This window comes from Panthera onca, chromosome A2 (assembly GCF_046562875.1).
Source record: "Panthera onca isolate mPanOnc1 chromosome A2, mPanOnc1 haplotype 2, whole genome shotgun sequence".
NCBI classification, from domain to species: domain Eukaryota; kingdom Metazoa; phylum Chordata; class Mammalia; order Carnivora; family Felidae; genus Panthera; species Panthera onca.
In genome coordinates, this window is record NC_138340.1 from 126171508 (window position 1) to 126186273 (window position 14766).

At 46.6% G+C, this 14766-nt stretch overlaps 1 long non-coding RNA gene across 1 annotated transcript; it reads left to right on the forward strand.

Moving 5' to 3' along the window:
* Positions 1 to 8058: 8058 nt before the first annotated feature.
* LOC132679383 (uncharacterized) lies at positions 8059 to 10821 on the forward strand. Its single transcript, XR_009610124.3, has 3 exons — positions 8059 to 8340; positions 10331 to 10523; positions 10657 to 10821. It is a non-coding gene; the product is annotated as an uncharacterized LOC132679383 (long non-coding RNA).
* The last annotated feature ends 3945 nt before the right edge of the window (positions 10822 to 14766 follow it).

Genomic DNA, 14766 nt, shown 5'->3' on the forward strand with positions numbered 1-14766 from the left:
TAGAGTGTGGGCTCTTAAATATTCTACAGTTGATATACAAGAATAGAATATGTTTGGGAAGAAACTTCAACTTGAATTTGTCTCCTCCACAATTGTAACTCCTCTTTTCTATTGTATGTTTATTTCATTTAGAATATGGTCAATGTATTGCTTTTCTAATTTATGAGATGTACAGTTATCTCTACTCATTACTCTCATTAATGTTTATACCTCTGAGAAGAAATCCCAACTCATTCACATTAGATGAACTCTCAAGTCCCTGGAAACTGAAATTTTGTAACTGGAAAGAAGGTGGTGCAATTTAAAGATCAATGATGTAGATTTTAACATAATGCTTTATGGTATATTAAATATAATTAATGCAACCCAGTTCATTACCTTAAAAAGTTGCACCATGTTTGTTACTTTTAAAAATTAATGATCCAAGCAGAAGGAAGTAACTGCTAATTCTTACGAGCCAATATTTTTGGTTTCACAGGCTGAAGGATTTAAATAAGTCAGTATGCTTAAAACGATCCTTATTGCTTTTCAAAAAAAAATAGATCTAAAATGTAAAACATATATTAGGAAGATTATTTATGTTATAGTATCTTCAGTTTATATGTAAATTCACCCCAGGGTTACTTTTTTTTTTTTTTTTAATGTTTATTTTTGAGAGAGAGAGCGAGCGAGCGAGCACGAACAGGGGAGGGGCAGAGAGAGAGGGAGGTACAGAATCTGAAACAGGCTCCAGGTTCTGAGCTGTCAGCACAGAGCCTGACACAGGGCTCAAACTCACAAATTGTGAGATCATGACCTGAGCCAAAGTCGGACGCTTGACTGACTGGGTTAAACCCGACCGGGTGCCCACCCAGGCACCCTGAGAGTTACTATTTTTAAAGTAAATCTCATGAGGCATTAAAAACATGATTTGGGAATACCGCAATAAAGATTTATTCTTATTTGATGGCCGTCACTAACTAAAAATTGTCTTGGAAAAGGTTTGTTAATCCTAAAATGCCTTCTGCTGTTGAAGAACATACATGGTGTGAGTGGCTTTTTAAAAATAAATTGCCTGTTATTCTAAGACTAGAATCAGGTGTTCCAGAATAACTATAGGTATAATATGCAGGAGTTTTTTGTTTGTTTTGGTTCTTAAGTGGGATTGGGTTAACACCTATAACCATAAAGGTTTGGTTTTAAGGAGTTAACGACCTACTGAATTTGGAGGATGCAAAATGAAAAACTTTGTATAGACCACCTGCCTAACTGGTGAAGTATTAATTCTAGAGTTCTAGAAACAGGTTCTCATAGTTACCATTTAAAAATTCTGTATCTTGTTGTAAGTTTGTAAATCACCTTTATTCTACTACCCTCGTAAAAACTGGCACAAATCTTACCCATATCATACCTAAGGATTTTACCTGAATCTGATACAGGACCTGTACAACCTTACTGGATCTTTTGATTGTTGACTCCAGGCTTTTCAAGCATATTGAGGGCTATTTTTGCTATATGGCCTGTGGATTTCTGAGAACTGCTATATGATCATTCACAATACATGTAATACTCAGGACATAAGGACAGCCCAGCTTGTAAACAGCAAAACAGGCAATGCCTAGTTTCTTTTGTCCAGAAACATTACGTAATTGAAGTAACCACGATCTTTCTAATTGTGCGGCATTGACCAAGTCAGCACCAATCCCAGTGACGGGTTTGGGCACTGCATGGTAGAGCTTTACTGCCACCTAGTGGGATGAGATCTACTTGCCTCATTATCAAATTCACAATGGGGGAAATTGATAATTGATTGGACACGTGGCTTATTTCTATGTAGCTCAGGTTATACTCTTGAAAGCTGAAGAGATACAGGCTCCTGCCTCTCAGACTCATTAGTTTGGTGTCACTGAACCACCTGCACATTCTGAGTCTTCCCACCTTTTGTGCCTTTTATCCTCTTGGGAGAAACTGACCAAGGAATGTGGAGGTCAATGTGTAGTAGGTGAGAAAAGAGGAAAGAGTGTAAGATGGCTTAATAATGCAGCAAAAGCAGAATGTTGACTTAGCAAGTCATCTAAGATCGCTGTCTCCAAACTTTATCCTGTTTCCTTATTGAAATATTCTTGAGCATGTATCCATAATTACAATTGTGTGCATGTGCTGCTGTGTTACTGTGAAATTAAGAAACAAAATTTTAAATTGGGGAGGGGGGAGTTTAGCACCCTTCTCAAGCCCCCGTGAACTCTCTACTCATTCCACTTTGGAAGCCATTGATCTAGGTAGTATATAGATCGTTAATAATTTTTGTTGACTCCCCAAGGGTGTCCTAGTGAAGACTGCTGTGCTATCCTATTTGATGTGAAAGGAAAAATTACTGTCTGCCACTCCAGTAAATTGAAGTCCTTTCTAATAAAAAGCTTGCAAATGTAAACAAAAGTCCGTGTATTTCATTCAGAATATTTTCCTTACCCTTTGTAATAACAGCTATCCACGTATTGAACACTTATTACCACATTTCAGACGATAAGTTAGTTTTTGTGTATTTCTTCATTTAACCCTTGATAGATACCGGTATCGCCCTTTTACAGATGTGGAAACAGGTTTGGAGATGTTTAGTGACTAACTTAGAGACAAGTGGTAAGTGGCAGAGCTGGAGTTTAATGCAGTCTTGGTGATGAGGTCAGGGCCTACGTTGCTTTAGTCTTCTGCCGTGCGACCACCTGGTCTGTGCTAGAAAATTGAACACACTAATCCTTTGTGTTCAGATCCCATCTCTGTGAATTGGGCATGTTACTTCTCCTTTCTCAACATTCGTTTCTGCAGCTATAAGTTAGGGCCCATATCTCTCTTGCTGATTCAAAGTGAAGATTACATTCTGTGACTGCACATGTGAGGTGTCTGGACCTTGGGAGATTATCCTTGGGTGTTGCTGGAAGTGGTGATGCTGGGGCCATGACAGACAAAAGAGTATTGTTTTTCCCCAGTTTTAGGCGATGGTACATTTTCAGTACGTTTGCCTGGTGCTTGATAGGTCTCTAGACTTGCTTCTTTGTAGACACAGCCTTTTGGAGTTACTAAGTAACTTTATTGTTTCAACAATAAAACATGCCATGGAAATAAGGTAATTTTGGTGAAGAACGGGTTTTTTACAGTGCCAGTAATGGGAGTTCTAAAATAATGTCATTCTTTGCAAATAGTGCTGGGATGGTTTATCAGAGTATCTCATCTCTGACATTGCTGAAAAAATTGCTTCTTTTCAAGCAAATTGGTTCCCATGATTTGGGATTAATCCATAGAATGTTCAAAGTTTAGTGTCAGCCGTTTTCAACAGAAAATATGGGTTGACAATTTCCTGTGTTCTTTAGAAGCCTTTCAAAGCTTCACAGGAAGAATGAAGACTATTCTTGGCCCGAACATTTGCCCCATGGGGTGCTGGGCCCAGCCAAACAGCCTTGTATTAGCAAAGGAGGGTCAAGTGAAAGGAGACCTTGTTCTGTGCCAAGCTCTCAAAGGGGAGCCTGAAACCCCATGGGCCACACAGAACCACTGTTTAAGGTGCAGTATTTGTGGACCTGCCGAAATCTAAAGCCATTCAGGCTTTCCGAAATCCTTTGGAATGGGGAGAGGCAGCGGGTGACACTTCGGATCTGTGAAGACCTGGCATAAAGATGGAGAGTTGATGCAGGGGGTGGCAAGACACTGCCAACGAATGTCTGTTTTTTTGTTCTCTCTTCCAAGTGGGCCCTGCTTAGCTTCCTAGCTTTCAGGTGTGTCGCAAGGTGCAGCGGTTCACCCTGGAGATTTACAAGGTAACAGACCCCAGAAGCCCCATGGGTATGGGGCTGGTTCTCACCAAAATGTGGAGGAACTAACTTGGTCTAGCAGGGGCTTGCAACTTTTCTTTCCTCACTTAATTCCATTGTCTTTGAATTTCACTGGTCTCTTTCATATTTAAATATATGCTCCACTAGACTTGCAGGCACAGAAAAGTTCCCTGTATTTTGGATAAGCCAGTAATTTAAGCCACTTGGCAAGTGGTGGGTGACGTGATGGGGGCCCTGGCACAGCCGTTGGTGTTAGTGTGAGCTCTTCCCCCTGCTTTTCAGAAGTCAAGGAATGTATGTTTTGTCTGGTGGGATTGGAGGAAGCTGTCGATTTTATTCCTAGGGATAAGTCTCATATGATTATATAAATGCATGGCTTAGTGTGGTTACTTTAAAAAAAAAAAAAAAGTTGTAGTTAACATTTCAGGAACATAGTTCTTTCATCCAGACACCAAAATAAAATCCTCCTGAGACCTTAGGGTTGCTGGGTAGAAGTGTCAGGAACTCAGGTTGGCATCTTCTCTAAGTTCTTCATTAGTGCCTAATTAGACCCCGTCCGTCCTGTTTAGGTGCTTGAAAGATGGAGTAGATGCCACCGAGGTAAGCTCGCCTTCTGTGATCTCTGCATTCAGATGGGGTTGGCCCCGTTATACTTCACGTCCTGAAGAGAAGATGCGCTTTTTCTCCAATTTGCGTGAGAGGTAATGGACCCCATCCTACCAGATGAGAATATTGTGACCATATTCCAACTAGGGAGAATACCTGTTTGTCAGACGAGGGGAAATTCAGCTGGAAAGCCGAGGGAAGGAAACAAAACCAGAGAAGAGTACAGCAACAAGCGTATCAAGTGCCTGCTAGGTGCCAGATGCGGAAAGTTCACATCAATGCTCAGTTAAAGCTCAGCAGAATTCGATGATGCGGCTACTTAACCCCTTATTAAAAACAAGCAGACTAGGGGGGCCTGGCTGGCTCAGTTGATAGTGTGTGCAGCTCTTGATCTCAGGGTTGTAAATCTGAGCCCCACAGTGGGTATAGATATTACTTTAAAAACTAATAAAATCTTTAAAATAAAAAAGCCAAGCAGTCTAAAATTTCACTGAATGAGTATATAACATTTGTATTAGCCCTTGTGACATGCAAAGTAACAAATGCCCCCTAACCTTGGTAACAACTACAGTCAAACTGTAATAATGTTTGTTATCTTAGTTTCTGCAGGCCAGGAATTAGTGGGCTGGTTCGAGCTAGGCAGTGGGGTTAAAGAGCTAGGCAGTGGCGTTAAAGATGTTGGCTTGGGGCTGTAGTCCTCTGAGGGCTTGACTGGGGCTGGAAGTCCCGCTTCCATGATCGTTCACTCACATCATTGGCAAGTTGGTGTCAGGAGGCCTCAGTCCTTTGCTCTGTGGGTCTCTCCAGGAGGCTGCTTGAGTGTCCTTGTGACATGGTGGCTGGCTTTCTCCCAGAACAAGTGAACCGAAAAAGAGCAAGGCTCAAGCCACAATGCCTTTTATCACCTAGCCTTGGAAGTCACACAGTGTCATTTCTGCAATATGTTTATGCAGTTCAGCCCTGTTAAACGTGGGAGGCCGCTGTACAAGAGCTGGAATACTAAGGAGGCTGCTGCCACAACATTTTATCTATTTTCTGGTTAACAGATGATTTTTAACTTTTACAAATAATGCTGCGGTGAACATTTCTGTATACAGCTTCTTGACCAAATATACAAAATTCTACAGGCTTGTGTATCGACATGAATAAAGCCAGCAAATCTGTGGCCTTTGGGTTCTTAAAAGCTTCTCTCAAGGTTTCTGGAAGGCATCATATAGAAGTTTGTTCCTTGGCCCCTCTTCACTCAGACCAGATGTCCCCACAGTCCCAATGCACAGCCTTCATTAAGCCCAGGCTTACATCTTGACCAGAGAAGAGAGCAGGATCTCTCCCCCTGCTTCAGAGTTTGAAAAACCTCGGGGAAGAACTGCCACAGGCCCAATATGATGACTGGCAGACACGGTCACTGAGAGAACCACTGTGAGCCAGACAGCATCCCTGCTCCCTCGAAAACCGGTCGCCCCCTAGGGATTGTAAGTACATAAGGGGCCAGTTCCGCAGCCAACCTGGACCTTTGAATCAGTTCAACTCACCCCCACCCCACAGCCCAGCTCTGGGCCATCTGGGGCTTTGCCCGTGTTGGTTGCGGAGCTCTGCCTAGCGCACAACCTTCTTCCCCACACCCAGGCAGCCCCTGAACCTTCGCCCTCATGACAGTGCACCTTTCGCCCGCCCTCCTGGCAGTCTGTCCTGGATGTAGGTTTACCTCTACTCCATGCGTTATGGATGCACCCAAAGCCCACATCCCAGCATCAACCCTCCTTGCACCCCAGGGCTGGCTTCCTACCGGTACCCCTAACAGATTGTCAAATAATGCCTATTAACTGTTTTCATGAACTTTCTTCTTCTAACTTACAATTTTGACAAAAAATGTTTTTCTGAGCCATCTTTGACTCGTTTGCAGCTCCACGCCCCTTATACTTAGGTGTGTATTTTCTAGAAACAAGGAGATTCCTTTCTGGTAACAGTACAATAATCAAAATGTGATGGAATTTAATGAGCTTTTAATAAAACTTAAAAACATTTAAATATCTTCTTTGCTACCTTATCTTCCAATATATTATTTATGTATTCATATTTACATACACTGCATTTTGCATTATGGCCCAACCAATTCTGGCTGTTGTGCTTGCATTTTCCTTAAAATAAATTTAAAGGGGGTCACTTTAGCGTTCCTGGGCCTGGACCTCTTGGGCACCAATAAACCCTGACGGTTTATGGCACAGAATCAGGGGCAGTGTTGACATCAGAGTCCAGGGTCTAGGCTCCCAGTTTATTTCACTCTACACCATATGGGAGTATACACCATTCATTTAATCATTCATTCCATCCAACCTTCTCTTGAGCACTAGGTCTCATGCGTGTGACATCTAGGGGACACGGGTGAATGTGCCCACTCTGCACAGGAGAGAGGTGCCTGATGAAGCGTAGGGCCACAGTTGCAGACAACTGGGTGCGGCCAACATTTGTTCCCCTCTGAGGGTCCAGTAATGGCCAAAACCCTCAGGCTCCCTTCCCCACGCCCCAGGCTGCGCTGGGCCCAGCCTCTGCTCTAGGTGTCCCCAGCCCAGCGCTGGGACTTCTGCTTGCTGCCAGGAGAGACCTGAATCCCGCCGCCACCGTCGGAGGCGGGGTGGAGGGGGTGCTGGGGTTGCGGTTCGGAGTATTAGAGCAGCCACTGGTGGTGGCCCCAGGTCTGACTCGCGCGGGCCGGCGAAGGCGGGCTCCCCCGCTCCCCCTGGCGGCCGTGAACGCCTGCGCGGGCCCAGGCTCCCACGCGAGTCGCCCAGAGCCTCCACTCTCCGTGCGCGGCCAGCCCCGTGCCTCCTGGCATCTGTCTCTCGGGGTCAAGAGGGGATTGGGATCTGTGGGGACAGACCCTGCTTTACTTCTACGGGCCACCATTCGAGCGTCAGCGGCGGGCGGCGGCCCTTGGGACAGAAGGGGGCAGCATCTCCACGTAGGCTGGGACCCGCGCCGGAAGGTGGCTTTCCTAGGGGCCTCCCGGCGTGCGGGCCTCCGCTAGATTCCCCACCACTCAACAGCCGGGTTTTATTTTGTTTCGGAAATACTTCAGGACCTTCTGTTACTTTTATTTATTTAGGGAAGAGTTTTAAGAATGTTTCAAAAGTAGCTTAGGCTCTTGGAACAGACCAAGCAACCAAACATAAAGACAGTATTAATGGTGTAGCCATTCCTCAAAAAGTTCAACATAGAATTACTACATGACCCAGCTCTGAGTCATATAACCTAGAAGACTTCCACTTCGGGGCATATACTCAAAAGAAGTGAAAACAAGTTTCAAGAAGATACTTGCACACCCACGTTTACAGCAGCGCTCTCCACAATAACCAAAGGTGGACTCATCCCTGGACACTCGCATGGATATACCAAATGTAGAATATACCACAGTGGGCTATTTATCCAGCCTTAAAAAGAGAGAAAATTTGGACACATGCTCCAACACGAATGGATGACCTTTGAGGACATTATGCTCTGTGAAAAAAGCCAGACACCAGACACAAAAAGACAAACGTTGCATGATTCCACTGATATGAACTATCCAGAATGGGCAACTTCATTGGGACAGAAACTAGACTAGAGGCTACTAGGTTCTGGGTGGGGGCACTGGAGAGTTATTGCTTAATGGCCACAGAGTTTCTCCTTGGAGTGTTGAAATTTCTTGAAAATAGTGGTGATGGCCGCAGAGTATTATGAGTGTAATTTGTGTCACTGAAGGCTACAACTTTGAGTTTACCTCTCTTCATCCCCGAGGCCAGGGGCATTGGAGTAACTTAACAGGAGTCTGGAGTCATGTAAATGGAAGGGGCAGGATTTGAGCAAGGTCAGTGTGGGCAGCTTCCCTCCAAGAGGCCAGCAGCTGTAGTGAAGTGCTTCTCGGGGCCTCACACCTCCCTTGGAGTGCCATTTGGTGAGTGGCTTTTCTTTTCTTTCTTTTTTTTTTTTTTTTTTCTTTCCTGTGGGGATCTGACCTTGGCCTGGGCCTGCTCTGGGCTTTAGTATGCTGGCCCCAAGCTTCCCTGAGACAGAGAGTGACAGTAACCGTTGGGGAACCCATTGTGGCCGCCTCAAAGCTCAGGTTAGCACAATGGGAAGGAGGCTCTGGTGGCTTTGCAGAGGCCCTCTCTCCTGCTGAGGTATGGCAGGGGTCACTGTGACCACCTCACACCCCACCCCTCCCTGGGCCTTCACCACCCCCAACAACAGCCCCTCCCATGCCCCGCCCCCATGAAAGCTCAAGCTCCCTCCCCCCTCCCATGGCTGTCTCCACCAGTCCTGTTCTTTCCTCAGAGGCTGGAGACCCCCCTGGGACCCACAAGTTGCCTCCCCTCCCTCCCCAGCCCTGCATATGTTGCCCAACAGGCACATCAAACTTCTGCTTGTGCTTCCAAAAACTGGGGAGGGGAAAGCTTGAAAGTTGAAATTTTAAAAAAGGACATCAAATTACTTATTATGGGAAGTGAAGATTCCAGCAAATCCTGGCTTGTGGTAGCTGTTTATGGTTATAAGTTGTTTCTACTTTGAACTGTATGGATGGCTGTGGGAGACGCTGGTCCTCAAGGGCTTATACTTCTTCGTGTCTTCAAATGGCCTTGCCCAGCCTGCCTGGAGGTGGGTCTTCTGCCCCCAGCTTCTCGCTTACTCTCACGGGGGCCTGACCATCACATCCCTCGAGGCCAGGCCAGGGAGGGCCAGGAGAGTGGGAGTAAAAGTTTGCATCACGGGAGTTTGCTGTCTATCCAGTGTGGTGTGGGGCAGGCGGGCTGCCCAGTGGAAATGCCTAGGAGAGAGGAGACTGGGAGAGGGAGAAGCTGGGGTCGAGGCCAGCCTGCAGAGGAGGACGAGCACCCAGTGTGCCGTTTTGGGCTCTGATCAAGGACAATAGGGCACCTGCTTCCTGACGGCTGGGGAGTGGCAGGCACCGACCGAGGTCTCCTGGGATTATCAGCGTGGCCAGGTGGGGGAAGTGGGGTGCTGGGATTAGGAGTCCCTAGTGACCTCACCATGTCCTCCATGGACGAGCAGACCTCTCTGGAAAAAGGGTTTGACAGACACTCGCGTGTTCCTCCTGGAGCTGTGACAGCACACAGAGGGCCGTCACAGGGTTAATTTGTTTCGGACGTTGCCTAGCAGGTGGCCTGGTTATGGGAATGGGCCTGTAGGTGGAGGCCAGTCCGCCCACCCCCCCGCCTGTGCCCTGCCCATTTCTCTGAAGAAGGTGAGAGGAGAGGGTGAAGTCTGTGCCAGGACCCCCCCCCCCCCCCGACAGAGCCGGGAACACAACTCCCAGAGGGCATGGGGAGGCACCACCCAGCATCGGGCTCCCTCTGCAGAGTAACCCATCCTGGCCTCCGCAGCCACAGCAGCACTGACTTCCTGGGGCTCTGTTAACAGTTTGGGATTTCAAGAAGTAAAAGGGCCTCAGTTTCCCCATCTGTCAGACTGGAGCAGTTGCTCCCTGACCGACAGCTTCACAGAACTCTTGTGCTAAAAGGGGCAGTCGATGTGCAGCACTTTCCCTGTGTTCAAGGCTGTTGGCCCACAGACAGGGGGCACCCCCACGGTGAAGCGGTCTGCCAACGTTGCCTCTTTACAAGTGGATTCGCAAGTCTGTCCTTTGGAATTAATTTCCCATAGATGGAAACATGTGGCAGATGAGGGATGCGTGCTGCTTCTGCAAGTGACGCAGCTAAGGGACCATGATGGCACAGCCACAGATGAGTTTGGCCTTGAAAGAAGTGAGAACCCAGAGTTAAAGTCAAACCTGGCCAGTGGAAGACCTCATAGCATCTGCAGCATCTGGGACTCTGTGTGGGGTGTGTGTGTGTGTGTGTGTGTGTGTGTGCGCACGCTTAGGGGGGCCATTTGTGATACCCACTGTTGGGCCTTCTCTTCACTAGCGGTTCTGTCACTAAAGAGAAAGGACCCCCTGAAAGTGAGAGGAGGAAGAGGTAGGAGACCGATTTTCTCGTGGCTGAACCTTCTGTCAACGTTTTCGGGAAGAGCAGGGTGCTGTTCATTCCCAGGAAGGTGGTGAGGCCAGCACAGTACAAGACACGACAGGATGAACTTCTGGAGCTCTGGCAGAACCAGGTTTGGAACACATCCCCTGGGAGGGGCCAGCGGAACATACCGGAATAATCCAAAGTAATTACACTCGTCTCAACCACGTACATCAGGCAGTGCCTGACCCTGAGCAAGCTCCCCCCACTTTTTTTTCTTTAAGTCTCACATTCCTGGGGTGGAGAACGGAGACCATCATCCGTACCTCGCAGCGTCCTTGTGAAGGTAAAACGAGACTGCATCTATCAAGTGCCTGGCAAAGCATCTAGGATACAGTAGGTGCTTAATAAATATCAGTGTAGCAGGATGCTAGCTGAAAGATTGCAAAGTTCTGGTTTCTTAGTTTTGTGGGTGTTTTATTTAAGTCATTCTGTTCTTCCTTGAGGGTGGAGGCCAAGTGGGCTTATGGCTGATTAGGAGACGAGGAACGGTGTTTTTCTCCTTCCAGGAAGAGAACTTTACTATTCTTAAGATCTTGACCTCCTTTACATCCAGAAAACCTTTGTAGTTTTAAGGCTGATGGCCTGTCATGGCACAAAGAAGCAGAATGGATGTGTTCCATTTTGGAGGCTTGAAAAGGGCCCAGTGGCCTGAGCCTGCCAGTTAGCCCCCAGGGGCTGGGAATAACAAGCGGTAAGTTGACCTGTGGGAGGGGAGAGGGCTGTGGGGACTGAGGGGCCTGTGTGGAGAGCCCTGGGCAGCCCCAGTGGGGAGGGTTGGAGTTTCCCTGAGGACCCCCCTCCCACTGGGCAGGGCCCTGCCAGATTGCAGGGAGGGGGCCAGTGACCATGTGCTGTGGGCTGAGACCACAGCATTGCCCATGTGGGGGGAGTCACCATGACCTAGACCTTTTCAGGGCTGTGTGACCTCCCACCCCCACCCACACATGTTGTGGGATCCAAAGGAAGAGTCCTAAAATTTCTGATTTGAAATACCTCCCAGTTAGTAGGTGATTCCTAATAAACCAGAGGGGAAAAGCCTAACATTATTTGCATCTCGAGGCGAAGAATTCCTTGTGAATGAAATGCAGACAGAACTTGGTAAGATTTGCTTGCAAATGAATCTCAGCAATTCAGCACCAGACAAAACTGCTGAAGTGTCTTTTTCATCTGGTGGCTTGGGTTCTCTTGACATCAAGCGGATAGAGGCCCCGGGGAACAACAAGCCACACCCCCCCAGAACAACAACAAAGACTGGCGGGGGGGGGGGGGGGGGGGGGGCGGGGGCGGTGGAGCGCAAGAAAAGGAGCCCAGTACCATTTATTTGATTAGAATTCATGTGAACACACAATACATTCTTATAGGGACCCTCACACACTCAAGGATACGGTCTCGCATTGGTGAAGGAGATGGGGACAAAGGGAGTCCGTGAGGAAAGACAATGTTAGGAGAGGGCCACCTGGCAGTGGCACCTGGGTCCTGAGGCTGGAAGGATGACCAGAGCAGCTCTCTGCAGAGGCCGCTCAAAGAGGTGAGACAGGACATGATGGGCATTAACCATGAAGGTTCTGTCACAGGTCCCATCAAACCTTTGGGGATGCAGGAGGCTTTAGGGAATTTACATGCCCGTGTCTACCCTTTTGTTCAGGTTGAGTGTCCAGTGTTGACTCATTCAGACCCTGGCACCTGGGTGGATTCATGCGGGTTCACCTGGAAATGTCTCAGGTTCCCAGTAAACATAAACAGCTTGTGTCTGATGGGGATTTCCTCTTTGATTTCTTTCAAGAGTGACATTGAAAGTAAATTGTTCTGCTTAAAGTGTTGAATCTTAACATCTTTTCCTGTGGCTCCAGAACTCTCTTTTTCTATCAGGCTTTGTGGCTTTTATACAAGAACCAGAATTGAGGGCCAGGCCACACCCTGGACAGTCCTGGCCACGTCCTAGCCACTGACCCATAAGTGACGGGAATTATCTGTGGATTGTCTTTTTCGGGGCGACGGGGTGTGACTACAGTTCTGATCAATGATGCTGGTGACACTTATCTTTATCCAAAGAGACACATTAGAAACTTAGTGCTGTGTGACTCCAAAGGGATCCCAATCTTTCTGGGAGAAATGGCTAAGTCAATGATGATATAAGCAGAGAATGTAACATTTTGCTCTATGAAAAATCCCACTTTTGAAGCTTTCTTATTGACATGGGAAAATGTTAACATCACATCCATTCTGATAATCCACACCGGTGCCTCTGCGGCAGAACACCAGCTGATGAGAGAGGAACAGAAGCACAAACAGGCCACGCCCGAATCTTCTGGAAATTACTCTTTGGCTGGTTTCCATCCCATAGCTAATTGGTCTGCTTTTCAGACTTTGTGAACCAGAAGCGATGGCCCCAGGATCACGAACTTCGCAATTGGAAGCTCAGCCTGTCTTGGCACAGGGGGAGAGCCTTTGCTCCGCAAACCGTGGATGATCACTCCTACTGGGAAGTCCAGGGTCAGCAGTCTGGGGTCAGGGTTCCAGGTTGGGCTCAGTGATCAGGGCTTCAGGGCGTAGGACCCTCGTGCTTCCTGTACAGGCTGGGGGCAGGGGCCCTGCCTTCCTGCCTCCTCACGCCAAGTCCTAAGGTCATGCCCAGGTCTCTGGACCCCTGCCCTGTATCTGGTAAGGGACTTGTTTCTAGAATATGTAAAGAACTCCTACAACTTAATAATAAAAGGACAACCCAATTTAAAAAAATGGGCAAAATATCTTAGTAGACACTTGTCCAAAGAAGATATACAAATATATAAGCACAGGAAAAGATGTTCAACATCACGAGCCATTGTGGGAATATTAAATCAAAACCACAACCAGATACTAATTCACACAGTAGGATGTTGATTATTAAAAATCCAGATAAGGAGGGGCACCTGGGTGGCTCAGGTGGTTAAGTGGCCGACTTCAGCTCAGGTCATGATCTTATGGTTCCTGAGTTTGAGCCCTGTGTTGGGCTCTGTGCTGACAGCTCAGAGCCTGGAGCCTGCTTCGGATTCTGGGTCTCCCTCTCTCTCTGCCTCTCCCCTGCCCGCACTCTGTGCCTCTCTCTCAAAAATAAATAAACATTAAAAAAAAAACAACCCAGATAATAACAAGTGTTAGTGAGGTAATGGAAAAAGTAAAATCCTCACACACTGCTATGGGAATGTAAAATGGTACGTTCACTTGGGAAATAGTGTGGCAGAGTTATCATTTGACCCAGCAATTCCACCCCTAGGTGTATCCCCAAGAGAACTAAAAATATATGTCCACACGCAAATTTGACCATGAATGTTCATAGCAGCATTGTTCATAATATCCAAAAGGTGGGAAGAACCCAGATGTCCACCCTCTGGCAGGTAACAAAATGTGCTATATCCACACTATGAAATATTATTTGTTATAAAGAAGGAATGGAATACTGATATGTGCTACTTCATGGGTGAACCTGGAAAACATTATGCTAAGTGAGGAAGCCAGTCACAAAAGACCACATATTTGAAAAAAAAATTTTTTTTTAACATTATTTATTTTTGAGAGACTGAGAGAGACAGAGCACGAGCAGCGAATGGGGCAGAGAGAGAGGGAGACACAGAATCTGAAACAGGCTCCAGGCTCTGAGATGTCAGCACACAGCCCGACCTGGGACTTGAACTCATAGACCGTGAGATCATGACCTGAGCTGAAGTCAGACGCTTAACTGAGTCACCCAGGCGCCCCACAAAAGACCACATATTGTATGACTCTATTTATGTGAAATGCCCAGAAGAAGGCAAGTCTATAGAGACAGAAAGTGGCTCGATGTTTGTCAAGGACTGGAAGGTGAATGGGGGTGGGGGTGACATATTGGGGGGTGATAGCTTAAGTGCGCAGGTTTCTTTCTGAAGTAATGAAAATGTTCTAAAATTAATTGTAGGGATGGTAACCCAACTCTGAAGAGAAAACAAACCACTGAATGACACATTTGAAATGGGTGAACCATAAGGTATGTGAATTGTATCTCATTAAAGTTGTTACCAGAAAATCTTAGGAACTAATTACTTTTAAAAGAGTCTTTACTTTAAAAAATAGTTCACTGGAGAATTTCTAACAGGTACATTTTACTTTATTTTAAATTGTTTTTATATAATAGGTGCATTTTATTTTTTAATTATTTTTTAATTTTTTTTAATGTTTATTTATTTTTGAGACAGAGACAGACAGAGCATGAATGGGGAAGGGTCAGAGAGAGAGGGAGACACAGAATCTGAAGCAGGCTCCAGGCTCTGAGCTGTCAGCACAGAGCCCGACGCGGGGCTCGAACTCACAAACCGTGA